Source organism: Pteropus alecto, unplaced genomic scaffold (genome assembly GCF_000325575.1).
Source record: "Pteropus alecto unplaced genomic scaffold, ASM32557v1 scaffold3, whole genome shotgun sequence".
Lineage (NCBI taxonomy): Eukaryota > Metazoa > Chordata > Mammalia > Chiroptera > Pteropodidae > Pteropus > Pteropus alecto.
This window is the reverse complement of record NW_006442484.1, coordinates 23,442,003-23,451,133: the sequence shown is the minus strand read 5'-3', so window position 1 is coordinate 23,451,133 and position 9,131 is coordinate 23,442,003.

Below are 9,131 nucleotides of genomic sequence, written 5' to 3'. Positions count from 1 at the left end.
TATTCATTTACTTTTCTGTTCTTACAGTGTTTGTTACACCAAGGAGTAATCATAGGAACCCTTCCTTTGTTTACTTAATTTATTAATTTAATTATATATGTTAATAGATTATCTAGAACTGAAACAGTCTCATGACTCTATGATAAATTCAACTTGATCAATTAAAAAAATAAACTACTAGACTTGAATTGATGATGACTTATGTAGCATGGCAATCATGAGACTGTCTATAGATTCCAACTACCAGAGAATATAATTGTCTAAAATTTCAAATGCTGCACTCTGAATTGCAAAGAGGCCTGGCTTCACAAAGGCTACTGGGTTCTACCACTCAATGATTAAGGGATACATTATGCATCCAATATTGGAAGACCTAGATTAATATAAGTATTACTGCTACTAGGACAGTCTGACAAAACAGATTGTAAGATTGGGATTTAGGAATGGCTTTTTCATTGCCCAACAAGCAAGATGGCATTTGGTTGGTCAGTAGCGAATGCATATCACCTAGAAATATGTGGTGGCTCAATTGCTAAAAATTTCTCTGGCAGTAATCTGGGAAAATTTTACCATGGACAGAATAATATTGTCCATACAAAGTTATGGACAATTGAAACATAAGGGAGTAGCAATGGCTACAAAGATAGTGAGTTCGTTGGTCACTACTACATTGTACTGAAGCCCTGAAGAGGACAATGAGAGAACGTGTGCTCTTAAGCAGTTAATGTAAGAGTCATAGAGGGCGCTAGAGGAATCAACACAGATGAGCAGCAGACCGAAACCTAATTGTAAGAGCTGCAGAGCTCTAGAGACATTTGACTGCTCAACAAATCAGATCTGTTACATGAAGGGTGAGGGAAATCTGATATCCTGATATATGATGTGTAGTTATCAGTTTGGATGTCCCTGAGAATGTTGTCTCTGCAATTTCTCTGATCCCTGCAGGTTTGCAGAAATGGTTTACCCTTCCTTACTATGACTTAGCACTTAACTGTGCTGGAAAATGCTGCAGAAGTTTCTCACATACAAAAAGTTGTCCCTCAGGTGCTATGTCCACTTCCTCTCATGGCTTCCATGCAGAAAACTTGGTTTAAATTCCAGCATAATTTAGCCTGGATGTGCTGGGTTTGATAAGGAAAGATAGAGATGATATCTCTAAGGAATCGCAAGATTTAGCTGGCTTATTTTGGCAGAAATGAAGGAAGTACTCTTAAGATTGGATTTTTGAGGCTATTTGACAAAGAGAATCGGAATGTAAGACTATGCCAGCAAGATTTCATTGAATTAAAGACACTTTTATAGGACACAGAATTTAACAGATTGGGAAAACCCCCACAGGGTAAGGGCAAATATGCCATTAAAGTTACTCTAAAATCTTGGTAAAATGATGTCAAACTTTCAGTGAAATGGACATGTCTACAACCTTGGCAGATTGTAGAGAAAATAATAAATAAACTGGAGAAGTAGGCATGCTAAAATGGATAAATTATATAAGGCCAGAAGACCCATCAAAGGATTATGTTAAATGAGAAGATCCAGTGAATGCAACATTCATCGAGATCGTAAGAAATATGCTGATAAGAAAGGAACTAGCATCATTAATGTTTGTTGACAGTTCTTCTCTGCAGGAGAGAATGGTTAGAGAGTCCTAGACTTTAACATGCTTCTTACCATCCATCTTGATTTGCTGGGGCCTCCAAAATACTAGAGGGGAAGTAATTGTGCTTAACTACCAGGAGCCATGAGAACTCAATTACTGTAATGACTAAAGGTTGTAGAGGCATTGCAGGAGGCTTGACCCACAAGGTATAATAAAATGGAATCACTGAATATCTAGGGAAAAAAATTGTGGACCAAAATGGTGCTATTTAATATCTATATAGTTTTCTTTAATAAAAGCAAGAATGAGAGTTAGATCAGTCTCTTGAATAAAAGTTATGATCCTTTGTTTAATTTTCATACAGACAGGAGAGTCAAGGCTAACCAGAGCAGAGATGAAAGTAGTTTTACCATGAGAACCAGTACTGAGGTAGGAAAACATGAATTGTAATTGACAAGTTGCTAGAAGTTTAGTGTGGGTAACTCTGAGAGTTAAAAACTCCAGGAAATTCCAGTCACAGGGGGAGGGGGGCTACATTATTATGAGATTAATCTACAAGAGCTCAACCAAGTTCCCAAGTAAGTATTAAAGAAAAATTTTCTTGTCTTTCCAGCAGAGGCAGAAGAAAAGGAACCATTTGTAATATACCACAGCGCTGGTCTTCTAAATAAGGCCTGCCCTCAGGAGAAACTAGTTTATACAAGCCTATCTTATTGAAGTATTATTAGAGTCCAGTTGACCTGGAAATACTGAACTCCAGTCTGCTCTAGTCTTCCATGTGGAGAAGGGACTACACAACTCCAGCCTAATCTAGCTATTGTATCTTATTATTCAAAAGAAAACAGGAGTAGCTATATTAATTTCAGAAAGAGCACACTTCAAAGCAAGAAAAGTTATCAAGGATAAAGAAGGGCATTATGTAATGATAAAGGAGTCAATTTTCCCAGAAGGCATAATAGTTCTTAATGTGTCTGTGGCTAACAACAGAGCATCAAGCTATGTGAGGAAAACCTGATAAAATCGCAAAGAGGTACAGATGAATCCATGATCATAGTTGGAGATTTTAACATCCCTCTATCAGAAATGAACAGATTCAGCAGGTAGAAAATCAGTAATGACATAGTTGAGCCCAACAACACTATCAATAAACTAGATATAATTGACATCTACAGACTATTTCATCAGCAATAGTAGAATACACATTTTTCTCAAGCTCACATGGAATATTCACCAAGATATTCCACAATCTATCCATAAAACATACCTTAATAAATCTAAAAGAATAGAAATCATACAATGTTGGCTCTGACCAAAATAGAATTAAATTAGAAATTAATAATAGAAAGATAATTGGAAAATCCCCAAATACATAAAGATTAAACAACATACTTCTAAATAACATATAGACCAAAGAAGAAATCTGAAGAAAAATTTAAAAATTTGAACTAAATGAAAATGAAAACAAAACTTGTCAACATTTGTAGGATATAGTAAAAGCAGGGCTGAGAGGGAAATTTATAGCTAATCATCTAAGCTTCCACCTTAGGAAATTAGAAAAATTAGAGCACATTATATCTAAAATAAGCAGAATGAAAGAAATACTCAGAATTATAACTGTAATTATTAAAATTTAAAACACAAAATCAATAGAGAATATCAAGGACAGCAAAAGCTGTTTTTCTGAAAAGATCAATAAAATTTTTAAGCCTCTAGCCAGGCTAAGAAGAAAAATATAGAGATGACACAAATTATTAATATCAGAAATGAAAGAGAAGACATCACTACAATCCTATGGACAATTAAGAAGATAATAAAAGAATATTATGAAAGAAGAAATATCTCAAATTAACCACCTAACTTTATACTTGAAAGAACTAGAAAAGAAAACAAATTAAACTTGAAGCTAGTAGAAAAAAAGGAAGTATTAAGATTAGAGCAAAGACGAGAGAATAGAAAAACAATAAAATCAACAAAAACAAGAACTGTTTTTTTTCCAAAAATATTAACAAAATTGATAAACCTTAGCTAAATTAAGTAAAAGAAAAAGAGAGAAGACCCAAATAACTAAAATCAGAAGTGAATGAAGGGACATTACAATTAATCTTATGGGAATAAAAAGGATCTTAAGAGAATATTATTAACAGTTGTATGCAAAACAAATGAGTAACCTAGATGAAATTGATAAATTTTTAGAAAACACAACCTAACAAGACTAACAAAGAAATATAAATTTTAAACAGAGCAATATCTAGTAAAGAGATTAAGTTATTAATCAAAAACTTCCCCCACCCCCCAAAAAAACCTCACATTAACATAAAGATCAGTCCCAGAGAGCATTCAGAGAATTCTAATATATAATTAAAGAACAATTAACACAAATCTTCCTTAAACTCTTCCAAAAAATTTAATAAATGTAAACACTTCCAAACTCATTCTATGAGGCCAGCATGATCCTGATGTGAACCCAGACAGATACCATAAGAAAACTACAGACTAATATCTATGATAAATATTGTTGTAAAAATTATCAGCAAAATAGTAGCAAACTAAATTCAAAAGCACATTAAAAAGAATTATACACAATGACCAAGTGAGATTTAATTACTGAAATGCAAGGATGGTTCGACACATAAAATCAATCAATGTAGGGTACCACACTAACAAAATGAAGGATAAAAACCACATGATCATCTCAATCCATGAAAAATAAGCTTTCAATAAGATTCAACATCCTTTTATAAAAACATTCAACAAACTAAGAATAGAAGAAAACTACATCAATATAATAAATGCCATATATAAAAGCCCATAACTAAAATCATACTCAATGTTGAAAGACGGAAAACTTTTCTTCTAAGACAAAATAAGGATGCCTGCTTTTACATCTTTTGTTTGACACAGTATTGGAAGTCCTAGCCAAAGCACTGGGGCAAGAGAAAAAAAGTTAAAAGCATCGAAATTGGAAAATAATAAAACGATCTCTTTTGCAGATGATATGACCTTATATGTGAAAAACTCTAAAGAGTCCCCAAAAATCTATCAGAACTAATAAATGAATTCAGCAAAGTTGCAGAATACAAAATCAACATACAAATATCTGTTGTATTTCTATACACTCACAATAAACAATACAAAAAAATAAGAAAATTCTATATAACATCAAAATACAAAATATTTAGAAATAAACTAACCAAGAAAGCGGAAAACTTGGACACTGAAAATTACAAAAAGTTGTTGAAAATATTAAAGAAGGCACCAATAAATGGAAACCTATCCCTCCTTCATGGATTAGAAGACTTAAAGTCTTTTAATTATGTTTAAGTTATTTAATGTTGTTAAGATGTCAATATTACTGAAATTAATCTACAGACTTAATGTAGTCTTTCCAAATCCCAATAGTGTTTTTCACAGGAATAGAAAAAAGTAACATCCTCAAGTTCATATTTAATTTCAAGGAAACTCAAATAACCAAAACAACTTTGAAAAACAAAAATGTTTTAGATCTCACACTTCCTAATTTGAAAACTTAATTGCAGAGCTATAATAATCAAAACTATGGTACTATCATAAAGATAGATATCAGGACCAATAGAATAGAATAAAGAGCCCAGAAATAAACTCTCAGATATATGGTTCAGTGATTTTGGTAATAATATTAAGATCATTCTGTGAGGGTAAAAAATAGCTTATTAATACATAGTGCTGGATATTCACATGCAAAGGAATGAAGTTAGACCTCTATCTCACACCATATACAAAAATTAACTCAAAATGAATTATAGACTGTAATGTAAGAACTTTTAGAAGCAAATATATAAGTAAATTTTTGTTACTTTGACTTAGGTGAAGTCATGTTAGATAAAAAACCAAAAGCACAAATGACGAAAGAAAAAAAATATATATTGAATTACATCCAAAATAAAAACTCAGTGCTGAAATGATACTATCAATAAGTAAAAAATAATCCAAAGAGAGAAAATATGTTCAAAATATGTATCTGATAAATAACTTTTATTTAGAATGTATAAATAATGTTTATAAGTTAATAATACAAGGACATTTAACTATGTCAAAAATAGGCTAAGATTCTAAATAGATATTTTCCAAAGATGATATACAAATGATTAATAAATACAAGAAAAAATGCTCAAAATCACTAGTCATTGAGGAAATACTAATCAAAACACGATACCATTTAAATCTACCAGTTTGGCTATTATAAAAAGACAGCTAAAAACTAATATTGTCAAGGAGATGGAGAAGTTAGAATTCTCATACATTGTTGATAGAAATGTAAAATGTAGCAAATACTTTGTGAAATAGTTTGGCAGTCTTTCAAAATGTTAAATATGGAATTACCGTATGACTCAGTGATTCCACTCCTAGATATATACCCAAGAGAATGAAAGCATACCTCCCTGCAAAAACTTGTACATGAATATTTATAGCAGCATTATTTATGAATGCATAAAATGGAAACAACCCAAATGATCATCTGATAAACAAAATGTGGTATATTCATACAATGGAATGTTATTCAGCCCGGAAAGGAATAAAGTATTGATATATACAACCTAGATGAATTTTGAAAATGATATGCCAAGTGAAAAAAACAGTCACAAAAGACTACATATAGTATGATTCTTTATATATGAAAATGTTCAGAATAGACAAATTTATAGAGACAGAAGATGGATTAGTATTTTACAAGTTCTGGTGGGAGGTAGGAAAATGAAGTGATATCTAATAGGTACAGGTTTTCTTTTTGGGGTAATGAAATATTCTAAAAGATAATCATAGTGATGGTTGAATAACTTTCTGAATATACTCAAAATCATTTAATTGTACATTTTAAAAGTGTAAAGTTTCATCTAATATCTCAATAAAATTGTTTAAAAACTATGAACTTTTTCATGTTGCTTTCTCTTTCTTTAAAAGCTCTTTTTATGTTTTTGATAGATTTTTCTCTTAGTTGCATTCCAGTAATTTCCTCTGTTTACTCTCAGTTTGTTAATTATTTAAGTCTAATCAGTTATTTGTCACATTTATGAGTTTTTTTATTTAAATTTTCTCTTTCAGAGTTATTTCTGGTTCTTTTTTTAATGATACGTGGACTTTTATTTTCACTCATATTTCATCTTCTAAATATCATTGTTTAATGTTCTGTATCTACTTTTTTGTCTTATAATCATGGGAATTTCATCTTGCTGTTTATTGTTTCTAGTATCTGTTTCTATTCCCTTAGTATGAATTGTTTCCTATTGTAATTTTTCTTTAAAATTATGAGCTCATTATAAAAGAACTTTATTTGTGGAACCCAGTGATCATCTCTTTGAATTTTATTTACTTTTTATTTTTTATGATTTTCATTATTTTCTCCTGAAATATTATTTTCAGTATTTTAAGTTTTGTTTTGCAATTAATGTTTTTCATTTTTCTAGACTATAATATTACTCTCAATATACTTTTTAATTGAAATAATATATATAATTTAAGAGGGGGATTTTCTGCTTTCTTTACCTGCTAATGTACATGCCTGTCTCTTAAATACACACAAAATACCAAAACAACAACAAAATGCCTTGGAGTTATTGCTATAGACTGAATGTTTTGTGTCTCCCACAAAATTTATATATTAAATATTAATGCTCGATGTTTTCTTATCTGTAAGTGGATCCTTTAGGAGGTGATTAGATCATGAGGGTAGAACCTTTATGAATGGGATTAGTGCCCTTATACAGGAGATTCCAGAGAGCTTCCTTGCTTCTTCTGCCATATGAAGACATGGAGTAAAGATGATTGTCTAGAAACTAGGATGTGTAATCTCACCAAACACTGAATCTGCTGGTGCCTTGGTCTTGGACTTCCCAGCCTACAGAACTGTGAGAAATGTTGTTTATAAGCCACCCAGTCTATGATATTTTGTTATAGTAGCCCAAATTAACTAAGCAGATTCCATGCAAATTATAAGGAATGCAAAATATATGAGATTATCTGGGAAAAAATTGAACATCTTCCCACATTATCAACCTTTTGTGTTCTTATTATTTTAAAGCATATATTTATTTAAAAATAAGATAAATATAGAGTACACACTGTATTTTAATAGGTTTTAAAGGAATTATAAGACTCCAAAGAAATATTATCTTTTGATAGATTATTTCAGCCTTATAACACATAAAGAAACACAAAACACACGTAATGTCACATATAACCCACCCCCAAAGTTTGCATACACACACACTCACATACACACACATAAGCAATCTCAATCTCTTTCTATCAGGGATACTTAGTTGGAAAAGTTTATAAAACTCTATTTTATATTGAAAAAATGGCCCTTTCTTTTGGCTTTGAGAGTTAGAGAGCTAGATGTAGACATTGCCTTGTTAAAGATGGCACTTACCCATTGAAGGCAGACTGAAAATTTCCTGGGTAGGACTCCAAATTGAATCTATATCAAGATTTCCTAAATACTGGATTACCTTGTTTCATGTAATTCTCTCTTTCTTGTTTAACATCTACTCCTTACTCAAGTTTTGAATAGGTGTCCAATCTTCTGACAGTTGGACTGTATACCCACATATGGGATACAATAGTAAAAGAAGAGCTATGTGTACAACTCTAAGGAGGTGTGATGGTAACTTTATTAGAGAGAGATACCCCCAAAGACATCTTGTTAACCAAGAATAGGAGTTGGTGCTTTAGCTCTCTCTTTTTATCATTTTCCCTTTTTTACCAGCAGTGAGAAACTTCAAAAAAAATTACATACATGGTCTTAGAGAAGCCACTCCCTAGGTGTGAGGAAATTAAGACAGAGATAATGACTTTTCCAAAGTCATCTCAATAATAACAGTCAAGTGGAGTCTCTCACTGATGAGTAACTGGGAAGGGAAAAGCAGATATTTAGATAAATGGTAGCTATCTATCGATCTATCTATTCTATCCTATCTATCTATCTATCTATCTATCTATCTATCTATCTATCTATCTATCTATATATCTATCCTCTATCTATCTATCTATCATCATCATCTATCTATCAATCACCTGTCTATCATTCATCTATCTACCTTCTATCTATCATCTAAACCACATACAGGAAACACTACATCTCTACACTCTGCTTGATCCCTCCTTGGAAGCCCTGAGGAATGACAAAAATAAGCCAGACCACAATGATTGTAGAAGTACAATATGACCTTGATTCTGCATGTTGCATTTAGTGGAGACCATTTCACATGTTCTTCTCCAGAGTCAGTTGCCCACTCAAATGCAAAGGAAAACACTTTTGTAGATAAAGCAAGAGAAGTCACAGCAGCAAAGCATGCACTATAAACCATTTTCTGAGAAAGAAAAGTTCTCACTTGGAAAAAAGGAGGAGAAAAGGTGGATTATTATTTTGGGGTCTTGACACTGGGTTGAAAATCCACCCTCCTTTTTTGTGTCTCTCCTGTCCTTCAACTTTCACAGGTCTTGTCAGTTTCTGTCTCTGCTCCCTCCTCTCTCACCCCCATCCCATCCCTCATCC